The sequence below is a fragment of the Symphalangus syndactylus genome, chromosome 7 (assembly GCF_028878055.3).
Source record: "Symphalangus syndactylus isolate Jambi chromosome 7, NHGRI_mSymSyn1-v2.1_pri, whole genome shotgun sequence".
NCBI classification, from domain to species: Eukaryota; Metazoa; Chordata; class Mammalia; order Primates; family Hylobatidae; genus Symphalangus; species Symphalangus syndactylus.
In genome coordinates this window covers 17,161,832-17,181,816 of record NC_072429.2, presented here as the reverse complement: position 1 = coordinate 17,181,816, position 19,985 = coordinate 17,161,832, and the positions used below count along the sequence as shown (strand labels likewise).

The 19,985-nt window shown below is 37.5% G+C and overlaps 1 long non-coding RNA gene and 1 other non-coding gene across 2 annotated transcripts in view; one reads left to right on the top strand and one right to left on the bottom strand.

The window, feature by feature from the left end:
• The window catches only part of LOC129486036 (uncharacterized), a 160,686-nt gene that overhangs the window by 119,771 nt on the left and 20,930 nt on the right, over nucleotides 1–19,985 (bottom strand). The window lies entirely within an intron of this gene.
• LOC129487155 (U6 spliceosomal RNA) lies at nucleotides 9,758–9,864 on the top strand. The gene has a single exon (XR_008659256.1). It is a non-coding gene; the product is annotated as a U6 spliceosomal RNA (small nuclear RNA).

The window sequence follows — 19,985 nt, the reverse complement described above, 5'->3', positions numbered from 1 at the left end:
TGCAGCCTGAAGATGTGACTGAATTGCTGCAATCTCATGATGAAACTTGAACAAATGAGAGTTGTTTCTTATGGATGAGCAAAGTGGTTTTTTGAGGTGGAATCTACTCCTGGTGAAGATGCTGTGAGCATTGTTGAAATGACAACAAATGATTTAGAATATTACATGAACTTAGTTGATAACGCAGTGGCAGCATTTGAGAGAATTGACTCCAATTTGGAAAGAAGTTTACTCTGGGAAAAATGCTGTTAAATAGTATTGCATACTACAGAGAAATCTTTCATGAAAAGAAGCAAACTTCATTGTTATACTAAGTAATTGCCTCAGTCACCCCAACCTTCAGCAACAACCACCTTGATTAGTCAGCAGCTGCCAACATCCAGGCCAGACCCTCCAACAGCAGAAAAAGATTATGACTCAGTAAAGGCTTGGATGATTGTTAGCATTTTTTAGCAATAAAGTATTTTTAAATGAAGTACATTGTCTTTCTGGACATAATACTATTGCATACTTAATAGACTACATTATAGTGTAAGCATAACTTTTATTAGCATTGGGAAATCAAAAAATTCATGTGATATGCTGTATTATGATATTTGTTTTATTAGAGTGGTCTGTAACCAAACCTGCAAAATCTTTGAGGTATTCTCGTGTATGTAGTAGTGTGGTGGTTTGAAGTAGGGGGAGTTTCTACTCTAGGAGCTCTCTCAACTCTCTCCCTGATGGGGAGGAGGTTATTTCCAACATTCATTAGTCCTTTCTTTATTGGGTAAAGTTACTAACAACCTGAGAGCACGATGATTTCTCTTTTTTACCCTTTCTCCCCTGACAAGGCTGTTCTGCATACCCAAGATGTCTTGTGAGAGCGGTAATTAGAAAATATATTTTGGCTAGAGATTGCAGCGTTGTTCTCCAATCAGTTTTATCAGTAATAATGCTGACATCTTGATCTCCATCTGTCTTACTCCTGTGTCATTTCTTAATTCACAATGAACAAAGAGGAGAAGGGGGGTGTTTTTATTAATTGGCTGCCTCAAGCTCCAAGAGACTGCCAGCATTTAAACATTGGGAAATTTCATATAAAGATCTAGATTTCTGACATGTTAAAAAATGGATTATTTGGCAGGGCTGGGACATATTTCCACATGGTATCAATTGGGCTGAAGCTGAGTAATGGATGTCACCTTTACATGGGACATGAATTCTCCTGTTTGCCATAGTCTCCACCACTCCATATTACCTTACACCCAGTCATTTAATTTAGCCATCTTGTCTTGGCATTTAAGTTTGCAATTCCTACTTTAATCATATAAATGTCCCTGTTTAGAAAATAGATTTTTTCTACGTTAGTGCAATCCTGATTATTGAATAGAATGGTTAGTGAAACGTTTGAAAACCATTGGTATGGAAGATCTTGTATCTGTTAGTCTCATTGTGAAGCTAGTGTTCTGGCATTCTGGTTCCTGATTCAGAGGAGCTACAGATCTCTGTTGTTTCATCCCACCGCACCCTCAATGCAACATAGAACTACATCAACTATTTTTTTTCTACTTTTAGGTGAGACTGCACCTGTCAGCTCAGAAAAAAAAAAAAAAAAAAACTATTTAAAGCCCTATAGTTAAGAAAACTCCCCATATATAGTTTATATTTTGTGTCCAGGCATTGTAGATTATATCTTTCTGGCCAAAGTACAGAATTGGAAAAATTATTGAACTAGTTTAAGCAAAACACATGTCAGATGACCCAGGTAATTTCCAGAAAAGCCAATGTTTTCTCTGTATTAGAGTACTTGGAGAATTGCCCCAATCACCTGTATTAGTTAGGTCATGGAGACTGAAACTGTATTTTCACAACTAAAATAACTATAGTTGAACCAGCCATGGAGGCCCATCTCAAAAACAGAATTTTGCTGCATCACTGTGGATCAAACGACCCTTAACACAATCAGTTGTGGGGATAGTAAAGCATATTAATTTCATTGTCCTAAAGCAATTTAACCACATTACATAGATATGACTAACATTAAACTTTTTCTCCCAGTTTCATTTTATAAGATAGCAAAATGACTAGTCAACCAACCAATTGTCTAACCCAAATGATAACAACAGCTGACTTGACATTTTTATTTAATTGATGGCAAATTTGCAATTCTTTTAGATACTTATATTCTAGGTGCTACAAGCTAAGATTTAGCCTTCTTAATTATGTTTTCCTTTTTTTTTTATAACCTTGCATTTGCCTCCTTCACACATCCTGCTTAGATGACTTTCAAATAAAGCTAAACTCCCCCATTGGATTGCTGTCTATGGGCTCTTGCCCATGTCTTCTCTGTTTGAAAATAAAGTCTCTCTTCTCGCTTACCTTCTGAAATCTAATATTGACCTTTTTTGTAAGGTGAGGCATCCCCTAATCATACCTGGAATCCTGGCCACCACAATATCATTCACTTCAGAAAATAAATACAAAGTAAATATGACTCCAGATTTAAATGCAGAAACTTGAATAAGCACCACAAATTGGAGTGTTTGGCTTTATTTCTTGCTGTGAGTCAGAGCCAGGAGGTTCCCATTAAGGTGTATATGAATTATATTACTCCATGCTGAAGTTTGTGTATAACGTAATGTTGTAAGGCAGCCAAGTTCTTCCAACAATCTCATGGACCAATATTCAAAACATATCAGTATCTCATTAGATCCTTCATTTGTTAAAAAAAAAAAAAAAAACTTTACATTCTACTCAGCAAGCTATAGTTACATAGATATTTTATTTTAGGGAAAAGTAAAATCCGTTTTAAATAAGCTTATTACTTCCATTGTATTGGTACCTATCACGTTGTCACATTCATCTGGAACGAGTTGCCGTGAAAAGAGGAAATAAATGCACAGAATTATGGATGGAGTGTGCCTTGATATAGTTCAAAGAAATAGGAGGGGCATTTTCAGGGAAAATTTGTTCTACATCCCCATTACTGTCCTAAACCAGCAAAAAATTCCTCAAGCTAAGTCACATGGCAGGACAAAAACTGTTCAAATAAGCTCAAACCATGAGGAAAAAGGGCAACAAGTATTTTCTCTTCAGCTTCAAACTTCTTTCTTTTCTTCTTGCTCCTCTCTTTTAAATGAATCCATAAGAATTTTAGGCAAACATATATTTTAAAAAGTGCTGAATTCCAAAATATTTAATAATGGAAGAAAAGAGTTGACTGCTAACCCCCTCCCACATCTACTCCTTATTCTTCAAAAGCCACTTCAAATGAGAACTTGTGAAGACATCCTCATCAGTAAGTCATCTCTCACCCTAGTGAGTCACCACCTTTAGAGGTGGATGACCTGGTAAGATGAAACATACTGAGATTCAAAAGCTCCCATGGACTGATGGTCCCAGCACTATAGCTGGAAGGTCCCTTTTCTTGCCTTTCTTATGCTGGTGTTCTATGCTAAAAAGAGAGTGATTATTTCATCAACTCCAGAAGCGAGACATGAGAATTAGGGCTGATAGAACTTGGAACTAAGGAATATAATCCCATGTTTTCTAGGAAGAGGAAAGGAAATAAACACACTGAAAAAGAAATCCAGCACAAAATAAAAAATTAACACGAATGTATTAAACCTTTAAAGAGTGTATATTGAGAGTCCTTGAAGAAGTAAACATGTATTCTCCATGGCCATTGAGAAAAATAAAATAAAATGGCATTGACATATACCAGGAGAAGACAAGTTACATATTAAACAATGCTTCATAATCAGGCAAGCATCTTCTCCCAAATAGGTCTTTAAAATTGAAATAATGATCATTTCTTGCTCTGAGCAAGCCGGTGAATGAACTCTGTAGTGGAACCAGTGCATCATGTTTTCCTCCTCTTCCAACCTATTTCATAAACTCTCACTGCTAACTGGTAACAAATGGGTTGGTCCTTGTGTGTTTTGCTCCCATCAAATGTTGCCATGCACTGTCTGTTTGCACATGCCTTATGTCTTCTACTAGTTGGAGAGCTTTTGAAGGAAATCACTCTGGTCTTGCTCATCTTTGCAAGAGTATGCTATGGAAACACCGTTATTAAAGTTTCAATTTATAAAGCAATATAAGGCAAAAGTCTTATTTGGCCAAATCATCCTTGGAAATTTCTTAGAAAGGGGCAATTTGACAACCATGGGTCATTAAGTCCAGCATGGCCAGTTTTCTCTCAGTGCTGGAACAGGCCAGTGTATCATTAAATCCTTTATTTTTATGAAGCTTTACATTCTACTGGTTTTGGTTGACCACCAGTTGGCTGGTGAGTAGGCTTATATCGTTTGAAAATATAAATATAAACATGAGTGTTACGAGATGTCTCAACCATGAAAGGTACACAAAGTGTGATACTGGATAAGAAAAGAGAACATTGCTGTCTCTCATCTCATGCTTTTTTTTTTTCTTTTTTTTTGAGACGGAGTCTCACTCTGTTGCCCAGGCTGGATACAGTGCAGTGGCGTGATCTTGGCTCACTGCAACTTCCGCCTCCTGGGTTCCAGCGATTCTCCTGCCTGTCACCCTAGTAGCTGGGACTACAGGCGCATGCCACCACACCTGGCTAATTTTTGTATTTTTAGTAGAGATAGGGTTTCACCATGTTGGCCAGGCTCGTCTCAAACTCCTGACCTCAACTGATCCACCTGCCTCAGCCTCCCAAAGTGCTGAGGTTACAGGCGTGTTCCTGGCCTCTCATCTCATTCTTACTGCAGTCAGGATCCCATCAGGAAAACAGAAACAGAAATCATGCCAAGTGTTTCAAACAGAGGTGATTTAATATAGGAGATCAGTTATACAGAGACTGGAGGGCTGAAAGAGCAAAAAGAAAAAAAAAAACAAACAAAAAATGGTGTTCAGGTACCTCTGGTATTTGTAGTTTAGAAAGCAGCTATGATTCTTAGGGCTGGAAGATTAAAAGAGAATAAATGGTGTTACCAGGACACCATTTCTTGGGGGAAGGGTCTCCACAGAGCAGATTCTCCAACCACGAATGTGTCACTGCACAGCTGGCTCAGCAACCTCTGAGGGGATGTCACGTGATTGCTACTTGGACTGCAGTGGTGAGTGCTAAGAGGGAACGTGGCAGTTCCTAGTGGTACCTCTGAAGGAGCCACTGTGGAACTAATGCTGGAAATGCTAAAATAAGCTGGAGTCCTACTTGAGTGCTACTGATGGCGGGACTTCGACCAGAACTGAAAACAGAAAGAGCATCCCTTCTACCCTCCTATCACCCTCTGATATCCTGCCAGTGCCTCCAGTCGGCAGAACCTAACCAGAAGCTAGATAGCAAAAAAGTCTGGGAAATGCAGTCTGCAGATTCCTGCCTCCAGTGTCACAGAGCAGAGTATAAAAGCCTGGGCTTAAGGCTGAGAGACAGAGAGTAGGTACAATTACTCCGAGGCATAAATATGGTAGGAAATTGCAGAATTTCCTACAATTTGTATATTATTTTTCTTTCATTTTTTTTGCCATAGTTGAATTTCAGTAAGTTAAATGTATGCATGCTATGAACTCACTTTTTCTTGTAATCCCATAGTTCATTAGCCCAATACCCTGCTTATAGCATGTGATTAATGGAGGTATTGAATGGATAAATGAGTGTCTTTTTGGCTTTTTGGTGCTAAGGGGATTTTTCTCTGATTATTAGTCCTGTTTAACTGCCATTGAGAAATGAGTCTAGAGAAAATATATAGGAACCTAAGGGTAAACTTTGCTGTAATTCACTGACATTGCAAATGTACCTATCCAAACAGTTCAATTGGTTTCTAACCCCAGCTATATCCTGTAACTCTCTACCTTCAGTTTACTCTGGAAAATCTCCACTGCAGCTAGCTACACTTGCATAGCCTAAGAGTGACATCCAGTGGCTTATAACTTAACCACTCATTGTAATACATCTGGAAATCTAACCAGCTCTCCATTATCCTTTCAAATAGAAAGGAGGACAATAAATAAAACTCTTAACAGAAGATGATACTTAGACAATAGTTCATTAGATTTACTTTGGGAGATCATTAAAGTAGATTTGCCTATCTAGTTGTTTGAGATCTCATATTCAAGTTCAGTTGTCTTTTTTCCTTTTCTGAGCACATGCCTGTTATAATTCCGGTGATGTCTGCCAATGGCATAGGCTGGTAGATAGAAAAGGAAAGTGGGGATAAATAGGACCAGGACTCAGAGAACTAACTGACTCTAGACCTGGCTCTGAAGACTAGAGGCTCATTACTTTAGGCTCCCAATATTGGAAGCCTAAAAGAATGTGGGAAAGTCAGCCTAGATCCAAGCTTGAACTAATATCTAAATGTTCCCAGTCTGGTAGTAGAGTCTGTCTGTCCAGCATTCCAGGCAGAGACAATCCTTAGCGTTAGGTGGGCTCTTCACTCACGGTCCCACAGGATCAGGCTACTCCAGAAGGATTCCTAGCCAGCAGCTGGGGCAAGGGAGCCTGGGATCAGCAAAATGTCACGGCAGCAATGTAGCTGTCTCAAGTTCAGGATGGTGCTGCATTCAATGGCAGGAAGCTGAAGGTGGTTTTTATATGGAGCTCATGAAGTCAATCTCATTCTAGTATAGACACAGTCTCAAAAAATAAAGCAATTTCATGTATGTTTTAAATTCTCCCCTTTCTTTCAATAGAATAGTCCAAGAAACCAATAACTTCATCATAACATCTCATACTTAAATGAACTAGGAATCTCTGTTTAGATGGACCTTAGCCTGAAAAATACTACCAATTCAGAATTCACAGTAGTTTAAATATGTTCTCCTGCTCAAAGGAATTCATCTCAGACAAGCTCCTTCTCCATTTAATAATATTTTCCAGAGCTAACCCAGCAAAAATGTATTTATTCGTAAATATGCAGCAGTGACTTCAAATGAAACCTCATGGCGGCTATAGTTAGAACTATTCAGACATCTCTGTGATTCGGCTAGATTGTACTAAGAGTGAGTCATGAATATAATTAATTTACCTTATGATGTCAAAAGATGGTAAGAGATGTGTTGTGCCTTTCTTCCATTTAATCAAATCCCACAGGGAAGTGAGATATATTTTTCTAACTAAGAATTCTGTAAGGAAACAGTTTCCACAAAGTCTACTTGCCCATTACACCAAAGTGATGGGCAGGTTTAGTGTCTCCTATGGAAATTTCCATGCATTTTTAGAATATATGGAAACTGCAAGGCAGAGCTATGAAAATTCAGAGATGCTTACAACATCAAAATGTTCTTTTCCTCAGTGAGAATGTGCTGTCATATGACAATGAGCAGGAGGAAGATAGTGAACTTAGCTTTTATCAAGGCACTTACTTCTGTGGAAAATAGGAACTCTCAGGAATCAGGTGTAAATAAGTTCAAAGTACGGACTCAAATGATGTTTTAATTATCAGTAAAGAGGGAAATGTCTGAAACTTAAATAGAAACTAGGTGATATACATATTTCACCTTTTCCAATTAATCAATCTAACGATAGCTGGTTGGCCAAGAGAGTATAAGGTAGACATTTCAACTAAAACAGATACATCTTTGTTAGTATTGTGTCTAGTGTTTTTTCCCCACAAATGCTTTTGCTAGGACATCATATTTTAATAGAAAACAGATTATGTGTCTCAAATCTAATCAACAAATGCAAGAACTTTCACTTACCACCTCTAGTTTACTGTCCATGGGCAGCCTGCCTTTGTGCTTTGTTTACTTAACCTTGTGCATTTCCTACCAAAAAGGAGAGCAGAAGAGATGAAATAAATCTGGGAAATGCTCCAGAACTCAAAATGCCTCAGTGGCTTATTCTGTGTGATGGCAGACTTGGTGATAACAGAAGATACTATTTTCGGGACACCCCTCAACATCTCCACTGATGGTTCACATCTGACTGCAACTCACTTTACTGCACTCACTGCTCACTGGCAGTGCCCCCTTCAGGTGGGAAGACTTGTCCTTATGACCGCCTTGTCTCATGAGCCGGGAAGATTTTCATGGGGAAGACTCACAAGAATCTATAAAGAGGTCAAAGCTATATTGCAGAAATTGACTTTAACTCAGTGATAAGACTTTTGAATTAATTTCCGTCTTTGTGGAGGGTGAGAAAGGTCATTAGTTAAATAGGCAATGGAGAGTTAAAATACAGAAAAAAATATATTTGACTAAGTTGTAGAGTGGATGTAAAAATGAAAGGAGGCCTGTAACTGAATTTCTCTTAAACACCTGATTTAGACATTCTATATCAGTTTGCCTAAGGGACAAAGAACAAAATACAGTATCAAATATTTATTAAAGATCCAGTAAAGCATAGATTGTTATTGAGGTATAAATAGAAAGAATATTTTCTAGGAAAGCAGAATACAATTCTACCTACAAGCTCAAATTCTGTCTTCTCTGAAAATTATCACGGAGTCAGGGCCTCATAAAAATGGTCCCTTTGTATATCCAGGTGAGGACTCTCATGTGGTTCCCAAGAAAGAGAAGTGTTCATATTAAATATTATTTCTTACTCTCGGTAACATAACCCCTTTTCACTCCATGCCTAAGGCACCCAGATATGAATTTCTGCTTGCATTTACAGCAAATCAAGATAAAAATACTTCACTATTCAGATATTTTAGCTGTTTGTACCCAGTTAAGGCACCCATCTAAATGAGGCACTTAATATAGATATGTGTGACCTTGAACAAATGACATCTATGTTGAGTTTCAATATTGCTCCAAAAGTGAATATGTTATAGTGGAAGGGAAAAACGTAGTAAGATTAGTAAAAGCAAGATGAGTAAAGTTTAAAATTTTAGGAAAAAAGTATAAGTCGATGACATCTTTGAATAAACAAAATAAGACAGAGAAGATGTGTTCATGTTCTTGTGACCACAAGAAAAAGCATAACCAACAGCACTATTAGGATTCAACCAACAAGACCTGAGGAGGTCCCAGTGAGAGAGAACTCTGGTCCCTACTCCCAATCCCCTGGGCAAAAGGACTTCCTAGGCATGCTAATTGCACCATTATAAGACAAGTCGAATACAAATGAAATAAACAGTAATTTGGGTCATAGCAACATCTGGACTAGTGAACTCCTTCTTAGAGACAAATCAGGGGAGGAGTATTGGAGAGTCCGGGAAACAAAGAATGAGATCATGGTATAAAAGATAAATTGGGTTTGAGGGCTCAGGCATTTCTCAAGTCCTGAAGACATACCTGTTATATCATGCTCTGAATTTGGTCATGGTCAAGGTAAATAAAATGCAATAGGCCTCCTCTTACCTGAATGATAACACTTTGCAACGCACATGTCTTTTGACCCAGAGAATGCATTTTTAGGGCTCTATCCTACAGAAATATTTGCACATGGATACAAAGCCATAAACAAGGATTTCCAGTGCAACATTATTTATAATAATCAAATTGAAGTAACTTAAGTATACAAGAACAAGGGAATATTAAATAAAGTATGGTATGTTTATATTAGGAGCAAAGTGGAACGAAGCCTCCAGAATTCGCCTGCTTGGGTTCATACCTCAGTTCTACTGCTTACTAGTTGTGTGACCTTGGTCAAATTGCTTAGCTTCTCAGTGATTCCGTTTCCCTCAAATGTAAAAAGAAGAAGATAAGATTTTCTTCTTTGTGGAGTTTTGCTGTGAAAATTAAATGAGGTATCACTCTTGAAGAGCCAGAACACTGCCTGACATAACAGGTACACAATTCATGTTGGCATGGTTGCTATTTTGAATCTACTATCATGTAGCATTTAAAAAGACTAGGGGTGCTCACTTTGGCAGCACATATATTAAAACTGAAACAATACAAAGAAGACTAGCATGGTCCCTGCACAAGGATGATGTGCAAATTCATGAAGCGTTCTGTATTTTTACAAGGGAAGTGAAGGACCTCTTCAAGGAAAACTACAAACCACTGCTCAAGGAAATCAGAGAGGACACAAACAAATGGAAAAATATTCCATGCACGTGGATAGAAAGAATCAATATCATGAAAATGGCCATACTGCCCAAAGTAATTTATAGATTCAATGCTATCCCCATCAAGCTACCATTGACTTTCTTCACAGAATTGGAAGAAACTATTTTAAATTTCATATGGAACCAAAAAAAGAGCCTGCATAGCCAAGACAATCCTAAGCAAAAAGAACAAAGCTGAAGGCATTACGCTACTTGACTTCAGACTATACTAAGAGGCTACAGTAACCAAAACAGCATGGTACTAGTACAAAAATAGACACAGAGTCCAATGGAACAGAATAGATAACTCAGAAATAAGACTGCACATGTACAACCATCTGATCTTCAACAAACCTGACAAAAACAAGCAATGGAGAAAGGATTCCCTATTTAATAAATGGTGCCAGCAGAACTGGCTAGCCATATGCAGAAAACTGAAACTGGACCCCTTCCTTACACCTTATACAAAAATTAACTCAAGATAGATTAAAGACTTGAATGTAAAACCCAAAACTATAAAAACCATAGAAAAAAATCTAGTCGATACCATTCAGGACATAGGCATGGGCAAGGATTTCATGATGAAAATGCCAAAAGCAATTGCAACAAAAGGAAAAATTGACGAATGGGATCTAATTAAACTAAAGAGCTTCTGCACAGCAAAAGAAACCATCATCAGGGTGAACAGACAACCTGCAGAATGAGAGAAAAATTTTGCAATCTATTCATCTGACAAAGGTTTAATATTCAGTCTACAGGGAACTTAAACAAATTTACAAGAAAAAACAACCCCATTAAAAAGTGGGCAAAGGACATGAAAAGACACTTCTCAAAAGATGACATTTATGCAGCCAACAAACATATGAAAAAAAGCTCAGCATCACTGATCATTAGAGAAATGTAAATGAAAACCACAATGAGATACCATTTCATGCCAGTCAGAATGGCTATTATTAAAAAGTCAAAAAACAACAGATGCTGGTGACGTTGTGGAAAAAAAGGAATGCTTTTGCACTGTTTGTTCAACCATTGTAGAAGACAGTGTGGCTATTCCTCAAAGATCTAGAGGCAGAAATATCATTTGACCCAGCAATCCCATTATGAGGTATATATAGCCAAAGGAATATAAACCATGCTATTATAAAGATACATGCATGCTTATGTTCATTACAGCACTATTCACAATAGCAAAGACATAGGATCAACCCAAATGTCCATCAATGATAGATTGGATAAAGAAAATATGGCACATATACACCATGGAATACTATGCAGCCCATAAAAAGGAATGAGATCATGTCCTTTGCAGGGACATGGATGGAGCTGAAAGCCGTTATCCTCAGCAAACTAACCAAACACCGCATGTTCTCACATATAAGTGGGGGCTAAATGATGAGAACACATGGACAGGAACATGGGTGGGAACAACACACTCTGGGGCCTATTGATGGTGGGGTAAGGGGAAGGAGAGTATTAGGAAGAACAGCTAAGGGATGCTGGGATTAATTCCTAGGTGATGGGTTGATCTGTGTAGCAAACCACCATGGCACACATTTATCTGTATAACAAACTGGCACATCCTACACATGTATCCCAGAACTTAAAATAAAAGTTGAAGGGAAAAAAAAAAAAGACTAGGATCCAGCTATAGCTCCTCCCATGGAAAACTTTATAAAGTATACTGTGAGGTAATAAAATGTTGCAAAACAATACGTAAAGGATGATCCTCTTAATTTTTTGAGTTCATGTAGGCAGATGTGCATCTGTATGTGTACAAATGCACAGAAGAGAGTGTGGAAGGACCAGGCAATAGCAACAATCATCTCTAGAGAAGAGAATGAGTAATCTGATGACAGGAACACCTGAAAGGAGATCTTCACTTTCTTCCTCTCTATATTTCTACATTTGGGGAGTTGTTTTACAAACATACATCTATATGTTTGTAAAACATATGTCTATAGATACATATATCTACAAACATACATCTATATATGTTTGTAACACAACTCATTCATATATATATACATATACTTTTAAATATATGTACTTTTGAAAATAAGTAGATAAGTAAAGGATCAACAAGAACAGTGAAAAGAAGTCTGAACATGTGAATGTTTGCAGTGTTTCAAAAATCTTTTTCCAGGGAAAGGAGATGTAGGAATTCTCTGTTTATTAAGGTCAAGGGTCTAACGAAAGGACAGTACTACAATGAGTCAGACGAGGTGCTGAGTACAAAAAACTTTAACAGGCACCCACCTTTAGGCCATGACATGCATAACCCTTAGGCTTGGCACTGATCTAACCTTACATTGAAAATGTCACCAAAGTCAACGCACCTGCTTCTTAGCAGCCAGTATTCCACAAAGCTTTTGCTCTGACCATATAGTATAGACTTCTTTCTCTCCTCACCTCTTTTTACAAGACAAAAATAGTAATAATAACAATTTATTTTTAACATCTGGAGTGTAAGTCTAAGGTATCCCATGTACAGTCTCCCAGAATGCAGACTGAACAAGTCTCTCTCCCTCCTTATTCAGTCTTCCCTTTGGGGATGTCATTCTGAGAAAAGGAGGTTGTTCAGGGGTAGAAGAAGAGTTTCTATGAGTCTTTTAAAGTACTTGAGTACTGAGATTTGGACTCTTAAATGGTTTGACAGGAAATTTACTCTCTTTCTTTAGCTAGTGTGGTATCAGCATAATAATTTGTAAAATTAGCTGGAGTTAAGAATGCAGTAGGACATTGGCCCAGTGTGAAATGCAATAACCAAAACTAGATGATATTTGCCTGAAATGCCCCAGAATGCCCCTACTGGTTGTTTATGGAAGACATCCATTTTGATTACTCAGTAACCATGCCTTACTGTTTGTAAATAACTTTGAGTATTATCCCTGGGAAAAACTAAAACTATGGTTCAATGAATAGTTTCATGCTTAATCTACCAGCTGAGCTGATACCCATAGATATTAAAAATGGTATTTTATTCCTCTTAACTGGGTGGCAGCTTTGAATGATAGCTAACCACTAGCTGGCAAAAGTTCCTGAATATGATACACCAAATCATCTCCCCCCAAATCATGCATTTTTCAAGTGTAGGCATTGATTACCCAAGGGAAATTGTTCCCAGATAAAGGCCACATGAAGTAGTATAAAAAGGGACCAAAATTTCCTAATAAATGAGAGGGGGTGGAAAAGTGATTGGGGTTTTATTTTACAAAATGAAATTACTTCTGTTTTTATTTTATAATTTACAAAATTTAAGTTATAATTGCCTTCTAAATTATTAGGACAAAACAGAATCAGCTTTTAATTGTATTTAGAGAAACAAAATTTGTCTAATAAATTGAATGGAAGTGAATACAACAGCCTTCATTTCAAGACAGTTTATCTGAGTGTTTTGTAAAAATAGGGCATTTAACAATTTTTTCCCAAGGGCATCTCTTAATCGTTTGATACCCAAATCATTCCCTTTTGAAACATTATAATTACTGTGTGTTTTGTTTTGTTTTGTTTTGTTTTGTTTTGTTTGTTAGCTGGCCTACCCTCTGATCAATAGATCTGAGTAGGAATCAAGCATTTCTCTAAACATCATTTTCATTGATGTCATTAACTTTTGCTGCAGTAAGTAGAATTCTAAGACAGCTCCCAAGATTCCTGCCCCCAGTGTACACCAACTGTATAATTTCCTCCTCATGAGTGAGAGTGGGGACTGTACATATGACGGGATAGTCACACCTGTAATGTTATTCTTTTTGTAAGTCTCTGTTGTAGCCAACTGGTGTGAGCTCCTCTTGTTGGCCTTGGAGAAGCAATCTGCCATGTGTGAACTGCTGATACAGTTTGGATATTTGTCCTCTCCAAATCTCATGCTGAAATTTGATCTCCAGTGTTGAAGGTTGGACCTAATGGGAGGTGCTTTTGTCATGGGGACAGATGCCCCATGAATTGCTTGGTGCCATTCTCCCAGTAATGAGTTCTGACTCTATTCATTACCCCAAGCTCTGATTGTTAAAAAGAGTCTGCCACCTCTTCCTCCGTCTCTCTTGCTCCCTCTCTCACTATGTGACATGCCTGCTCCCCTTCACCTTGCAGCATGAGTAAGGCTTCCTGAGGCCTCACCAGAACCCAAGCAGATGCTGGTTCCATACAAGTACAGCCTGCAAAACTGTGAGCCAAATAAATCTCTTTTCTTTATAAATTACCCAGTCTCAGATATTCCTTTATAGCAATACAAAAATGGACTAAGACAACTGCCCATGGAGATGGTCATGTGCAAAGACAAGAGGGTAGCCTCTAGGAGCTGAAAACGATCCCTGTTGACAACCAGCAAGGAAATGGGGACTTGAGCCCTATAATCACAAGGAACTGAATCCTGCCAACAACTAGCATGTTTGAAAGACAACCACAAATCTCAAATGAGATCAGAGTCCCAACTAACACTGTAATTTCAGACTCATGAGATTCATGAAACCCTGAGTGGAGGAACCAGCTAATCCACACCAGGGCTCCTGCCCCATGGAAATTGTGAGATAGTAAATGTGTGTTGTTTTGAGCCACTAAGTTTGTGGTGATGTCTTATGCAGCAATAGAAAGCTAATATGCTGGCATTTTTTAACTATTTATATTATTTGGTTAAATGTTTAGAGAAGCTCTCTATTATAAAATATTGGCAGAGTTGTTGGCAAGCTAATTAGCATAGAATGTGTTTCTGAGTGAGAACAAATTTCATAAATGGTCAGCTTATTAACAAATATTTTATTGGGTATTTTAATTCTCTATGATTTTTGCTTCCTTAAGTAGCCCTGTAACTATAAGTCAAGGGACATGAAAACAAAGACTCTTTCCCCAACTTTTTTTTTTTTTTTTTTGAGATAGAGTCTTGCTCTGTCACCCAGGCTGAAGTGCAGTGGCACCATCTTGGCTCACTGCAAGCTCTGCCTCCCGAGTTCACACCATTCTCCTGCCTCAGCCTCCCGAGTAGCTGGGACTACAGGCACCCGCCACCATGCCTGGCTAATTTTTTGTATTTTTAGTAGAGATGGGGTTTCACCATGGTCTCGATCTCCTGACCTCGTGATCTGTCCACCTCAGTCTCCCAAAGTGCTGGGATTACAGGAGTGAGCCACTGCGCCCAGCCTCTTTCCCCACCTTTAAGATAGAATCCCTACCCTTAAAATTTTTCAATTTACACTTTCAACAATGACAAAATAGTGTGTTTAAGATAATCTCTCTGCCTACTCTTTCTTCTTTCCCCCTGACTTTCACAAGTTTTTATCCCAAGGGAACCCTTTAATAAACATCATGTACAACACACTGTCTCAGAGTCCTCAGAGCTGGCATCCCAGGAAATCCAAACTGCAAACCCAGACTTTTACAATGAATTCATGTGCAGTTTATTCTAAAAGATCTGTACACACACACACACACACACACTTCCCATCCTATTGCTCTTCGCTACTTCCTTCATCTCTGTGCTATAATCTGGGATCATTTTTCTTCCCCTTGAGTAATTTATTATGTCTTTTACAGTGAGTCTGTTGCTCAAAAATTCTTTTAGTATTTATTTGTATAAAAAGTCTTAATTTTGTCTTCATATAAAATTTTGTTTGACATTCTATTATAAATTGACTGTTATTCTCTTTCCATTTTTTCCAGACATTGTTCCATTGTCTTCTGACTTCTATCGTTTATGTTTAGAAGTCAGTATTGTTTTTGGCTTCTTTGTGAGTAATTTGTCTTTTTTCTTTGTCTATTTTCATTTTTTTATTTTGAAATAGTTTAAAAGAATAAAAAATTTGTACACAAACACAACAAACTACATCATATACATATGTCCTAGTTTTATAAACTAATACTAATTTATTGTAAATTTAAGTCAACGGTCTTAAAATCTCTCACCCTTTCTCTTTTCTCTTTTTATATTTTTCTTAGATTAAATATTTTTATTATTAAATTTTCTTTCTCTATTGTCTCATTAGTCATACATTCTTACCTTATAGTGGTTTTCCTGGAAATCACAATATTCATTCTTTATGTATCCAAGTCTAATATAAATGAGTATCTTGGCCACTTCCCAAGAAACTCAAAGATGTGCAAGCATTTTAACTCTATTGACCTTCCTCCTGCCTTTTAACTTTCATGTTACTGTTCAGATATATATTCCATTAGAGAAATTTGTCCATTTTCCTATTGAGTTGCCTCTTTTCCTTATTGATTTGTAGCAACTTTTTTCATCTTTAATATAATGGATGTTAGTCCTTTACCAGTTTTATGTATTGCAAATATTTTCTCCCAACCTATGCTTTTCTTGTTTTAATGGCTTGAGGTATAATTGACATATAATAAATTACATATATTTATGTGCACAAGTATGTATACATACTTAATGTGTACAATTTGATGAGTTTTGACATATCTATACACTCATGAAACCATCACCACAATCAAGATACTGAACACATGCATTATCCCCTTAAGAGTTTCTTCATGTTCCTGTGTAATCCATCTCCCCTCACCCTGCCTCCTCTCCATCCCCATTCACAGGCATCCACTGGTATGCTTTCTGTTGCCATAGATTGTATTGCATTTTCTAGAATCTTATATGAAAGGAATAATACAGTATGGAATCATTTTTACCTAACTTTTTCACTCAGCATAACTATTTTGAGGTTTATCCATGCATGCTGTTGCCTCATCCCTGCTTATTGTATTGCAGAGTAGGAACTCATTGCATGAACATGATAAAAATTGTTTCTTCATTCACATGTTGATGGACATTTGGGTTGCTAACACTTGGTATCAGTACTCTTTTTAACTTTAGTGGGTGTGAAGTGATATCTCACTGTAGTTTACATTTCCCTGATGACTAATGTTACTGAGCACGTTTTTGTGTACTTACTAGCCAAAGTGTTTACACCTTTTGCCCATTTTTTAATTGAGTTGTTAGCCTTCTTTCTGAACTGTAAGAGTTCTTTGTATATTCTTGATATAAGTCCTTTGCCATATAGATACATAGATAATATTTTTCCCAGTCTGTAACTTGTCTTTCAAAGGGTCTCTTTTCTTTTCTTTTTTCTTTGCTTTTCTTTTCTTTTTTTCTGTACATCTCAGCAGCAGCAAATCACGCTCAGAGTTATTGAGTAAATCCCAGAATCCAAGCTCAACTGTTTATGCTATTATTTGAAAAAGAATAATTACTGTTCTGTGTTTCCACCAGTGAAGTATTTACACAGTATCTCCCTGATGTCAAATAAAATACTGTTTAGCACAAAGGTCTTTTATTTCATTGTCATAAAGTTGTTGGCTTTACAATACAAGCATCTCAAAAGTAGTGACGTTGTTAAGCTGGAAGCCCGTGACTGATTTAAAGTTCAGAAGTTATCAGCTGTAATTAATAAATTGAGCTCATTCTCCAAAAAACATTTTCAGAGACTATCAAAAAACAAAGACACTCTTAACTTGCAATATTTAATTTGAGGCTGCTACTGAGGCTTTTAGCTAAATTAGGCCTGTGTGAAAGCAATTCACTTCATTACCAGGGTCCTTCAAATTTTCCTCCACAATATCACTGACTTCATACTTGATTCACATAATTGTCCTTTAAAATTTAGGGCATGCCCAAAAAGTCCTTCCAAAAGCCAGCTAAAAGAATTTGCTCTCTGGCCTCAATTGCAATAATACACCTGTAGGGAGGGAATCAGAGGAGAAACAGACTAAGATGAGAGGGAAGAACATTGTCCTCCAGAAGCTGAGTTCTACAAGGCAGAACAAGATGACATGGGAGGACTGTCAAAAACTCTCACAGTAGAAGAATCCACTTCAATGAAAGATACAAATCCATTGGGCAGGACAATAATTGGAAATGTAATATTAATATTAACTAGTGTGCTTTCTTCCCCATTCAGTCTTCCTTGGCTGGTACTCACTGCTCACAGTTTAGGCATCTAAATGCAAAAATGCAAATAATGACAAAAGAATTAATCTCTTGGATTCTAAACTTTAAAAACCAAGGACTAGACCTAAAGAATAAAATTAGTTTCTCCCTCCCAACTTTCACCTCCCCGCCCATTGCTGCACTCTGACAAGATCATTCTTGGAGCTGATATTCTCAATTAAAGAAGAGTGAAGATCCTTGATGACTGAATGCAGTCAATGATTTCAGATAGGATCCTAGATGAGAAAGAAAACATTCTAAGAAGGGCATTGCTAGGACAAGTGAAAATTGTTGTATATGTATGTATATTAGTAATAGCATTGCATCAATACTAAATCCCCAAATTCGATAAGGTAGAAAAATGCTTTATTCTACAGAGACAAATGATGAAGTATTTCAGGGTGAAATGTCATGATGTAGGTAACTAACTCCATTGATACAGGGAAAAAAGAGAGAGAGAGGAGAGAGAGAAACAAAGCAAATGAGACAAAAAACGTAATCATTGCCATATCTATATAAAAGGTATACAAATGTTCATTATATTAGTCTTACAACTTTTGTGAAGGTTGTAAGACTTTTTGAGGTTTTTCAAAACTAAACACACTTTTTATATGGGAGACGAGAATCAGAAAGAAAAACTAAATAGTGACATGCTAATCGGGGACTCTCAGCAAAGGAGCTAGTGTTTGAGCTAGTGTTTGTTGCAAAAGGAAAAGTACATGCCAGAGTATGTTTGGGAAAATCACGGTAGAGGGAATTTGTACCCCACTTCTCACCTGGATTCATGGGAGGCAGCAACCTTGCACAGAGGAATAAGGGAAAGAGGGCTGCATGGGATGTTGAGGGCCAAGAGGGCTGAGGGCAGCCAACCACATCACCCAAGGCTTTGCATCATTTCCCATACTGCAGAGGAATTTGTGAATGGCTGACAGTGGGCTTCTCTCCCTGATGCCATGATGCTACCTGCCATTCCAGGAAGAAGGGTGGAGAGAAAGAAATGCTCAAACTACTGAGTTTAACCTAGAAAGACTGATCTTACCCACAACTGACTAATTTGATTCCACTCCACTAAATTTATTCCACAGAATGGGGGCTCTGGATTGATATGAAGTTCAGTGCTTAAGAAAAAAAAATGGAGTGTTACATTTTTTATATACCCATGTTTCTGTGGCATGAGAGTCTATACTCACAGCAATATTTTCTAACAAACACATATTGTTTGGAGAGTAGTAATTTATTCTCTGGTAATTTAATCTGTATTCTCTTCCCAGGGATCCCCTGTGATCAGTATTAATGGACTGGGGCGAGAAGAGAGAAGGTGACTTCACATTTATGAATATCAAATAATGAAGGCTGAGCTTTTTGCCTTCCAGCAATCAAGCTCTTCTTCTGGGAAGTGCCTGTCGGGGTAATAAACATTTTTAAGTTGACCAATACATTTTAAAAGTAGTATGTAGAAAGACTTTCTAAAATCAAAATCCAATTTTAGTGATTACATAGTTGTTTCCTTAAGCGCAGGCAAGGCACTTTGTATACTCATAGAATTTTGGAAGAATTTTACAGTTATAATTGTCAGCTTAAATTGTGTTTGAATGTCAGTCCTCTTTTAAAGAAAGAAAAGACGAGAAATATTCCTTCTACTTTGTGTCATTAAGCTGGATTTTTATTTGGCAGCACTCAAGGTGGGGATTTTTGCAACATTAAGATAACAATCTCTTCTCTGTAGATTTTTAGTACCCCAGGGATTCAAAGATCAAGTTGCTTAGAGATCCCGTGGAATTTGCAGAAAAAGCAAACTCTAATCTTGACATCTGTAATTAATGTTTTTATCTTACTCCTAAAGTTTAGTTTGCTGGCAGCTTAGCTGCTCTTTGGAGCGGAATAAGGCTCTTTCTACACCACATCCCACATGACTTTCTATCCTGAGAGTGGGGTGGGGAGCTCTGGGGCTCTCTATGGGCTCTTTTCTCTTGGGCTCAGTGTCAAGCTCTTCTTCTATTTATGTAGTGGTTGCATATATGCCTAGGTTTCCTTCCAATCAATCGTGCTGCAGGTTTCCTAAGCTAGGCTAATGCTTGCCTTCTTTCCAGTGCATTTTATATTGG